Source organism: Arvicanthis niloticus, chromosome 28 (genome assembly GCF_011762505.2).
Source record: "Arvicanthis niloticus isolate mArvNil1 chromosome 28, mArvNil1.pat.X, whole genome shotgun sequence".
NCBI classification, from domain to species: Eukaryota; Metazoa; Chordata; class Mammalia; order Rodentia; family Muridae; genus Arvicanthis; species Arvicanthis niloticus.
This window is the reverse complement of record NC_133436.1, coordinates 25,957,846-25,960,088: the sequence shown is the minus strand read 5'-3', so window position 1 is coordinate 25,960,088 and position 2,243 is coordinate 25,957,846. Positions and strand designations below refer to the sequence as shown.

General features: G+C 44.9%; 1 long non-coding RNA gene across 1 annotated transcript; it reads left to right on the top strand.

The window, feature by feature from the left end:
- The first annotated feature begins 465 nt into the window (after positions 1–465).
- Positions 466–1,833, top strand: LOC143440180 (uncharacterized). Its single transcript, XR_013108028.1, has 2 exons — positions 466–702; positions 1,552–1,833. It is a non-coding gene; the product is annotated as an uncharacterized LOC143440180 (long non-coding RNA).
- The last annotated feature ends 410 nt before the right edge of the window (positions 1,834–2,243 follow it).

Genomic DNA, 2,243 nt, shown 5'->3' with positions numbered 1-2,243 from the left:
TTAAGTTGCTGTTGAAACACAGGCTATGGAATCTGTGTGCTTTTAAAGGCTGGCAAGTGAGCTTTAATACTTAACTTTCATCGTTACTACCACAGTCCCCACTAGGCCCTGCACAGGAGCACAAGGCCATATTCCTGGTGTTTGTGGTGAAGCTAGTGTGAACTGAAACATAAGCCCTCCTCTCCATCATGTCTCTTGGCAAGATATTCATAAAAGCTCAGTGGTATCCATTCACTCTTCAAACCAACAGTTGGGCGGTTCATACTCAAGGGAGACGTACATTCATAAGTGGTCTTTAAAAACCTAGCGATCTTCTGGTATAAATTACACTTGGAAACCCTCTTAGGTGACTTAATAGACAGTGAATATTAGGGTGTGTGTGTGTGGGGGGAGCAAGATCTGCATTGTTTCTCTTAGTTTTTCCTTCTTTTGTTATCACAGTAGTATCAAGAAGACAGTGGCTTTCTTTGACCTCTCCCCCAAGGGAGTAGTAACTATAATGGGTTTAATTAACTATGTGTTATTGACATAATTAGTTATCGTGGTGATTATACTTCTTTAATAAAAGCACTTCATTTGGGATGCATCAGGGTTCCGGCAGTGGCCAAGGCCTTCACCTATATTTCATAACTGTCTAGACACTGGAACCGTGTGCATATTTTACCAGCAGCCCTTGAGAGAGGTTATCTTGCATGGCTTAAGGTAATTGGGAAGTAATGATTTTGCCCCCTGCTTTCAGACTGGCTTGAGGCAAAGAGCGGAGAGGCTGTGGAGGAGGGGCGGGCCCTCATTTTGTGTAAACTGAAAGGCAGGGGGGAAGGGCTGTGTTTTGGAAACCACAAGCTCTTATGAACTATTTGTTTTCAAGCAATCAGAGAGACAGTAACACCAGAGGGAGTTTGGTGGTGGTGGTGGTGGGGTGTTTAATCTATGGGTGGAATGCATAAATCTAAATAAATGTACACAGTGTATAGAGACATAGGCTTGTGTTAACAGGACTCCTAGCTGTCCAGTCTATGAATAAACACAGTCCACTTGGGTCTGAACAGTAGATGGCTGCTTAAATTTGGTCAGCAGGTGACTGGCAGTGTCCCTTTCACCACGGCTCAATGCACAATGAAGTCAGATGCTATGCTAAAAAAAAAATGGGCAGCAAGAAAAGAAGACACACAGAATTCAAATGATTACCATATGAAAATGTCAATAATAATATCATGAGACCCCCCAAAGAGGAAAAGAACAAAAGCCAAAAAGATTATCGAGCTGTGCAGAGAAGGGACCACAGGGAACACAGTGCCTGAAGCCCCTTTCCTACTTTTTTTCTCTGATCAAACTTGGGTAATGGACTGGGAGGGGGAAGGGCTGCGGAAGGGTGGTGAGCAGGGGAGGAGGGGTTAGAGACCGAGCCGGAATAGACACAGATAGCACTAAGAAATAATAGGTGTGCACACAGTCTCTTGCAGGGAGAAGCGTTGTTTCTTTTTTTTGTCTCCTCTCCCGGACTTTCCTTCTCTATTCAAACTGTGCTTTCTCCTGTCACCTCCCCTGCAGCGCCTAGGAGCAGCGTCCCCTCTGTGCCTCTCCCTGCCTGGAGATACATACTGAAATTACTGCAGGCATGTGACTGCTTCATGGAGCCCGAGAAGTTTTACTGTGGCTCTTCTCGGAGCCAAAACCAGAAAGGAGCACTTCTGAAAAATAACCCAACGAATCTGAAAGAAGCGTCTCTGCGGAGGTACCTGCCAGCAAGACTTGTTCCTTTGCCACGAGGGGTGCTGGGCAAAAGCCTCTTTCCCTCATTAAATCAATAAAATCAAGTGTCCTTTATTTTAATCTTCTGCTCTATAATCGAGTATCAGGGAGAGGGGCCCAGGCTGTTTTATCTCATTGTTTCACAACGGATCATTTGGAAGGAGCTGACAAAAGGTTCATTCCTTACCTTTGTGGAAATGTCAGGAAAAAGGCAGGTGCTAGGCATTTGTACTCTTTCTTTATACAAGAAGAAAAAGAAAGAAAGGAGGAAAAAAAAAAAGAAGTGAGAGAAGGGAGGGTTGGGGAGGGGAGGGGCTGTGACAGGCCCGCTCCGTGTACTGGAGCTTTCTAAGACATTTTGTTTAGCTTGGTACTGTGTGGCAGCGAGGAAAGAGGTGGGATCTATTGTGTGCCAGCTGCATGAATCACCAGATTGAAGGCTAACAGCCTCAGATCTTCTTTTATACAGTAGAGGGGAGATTAAAGCTGGG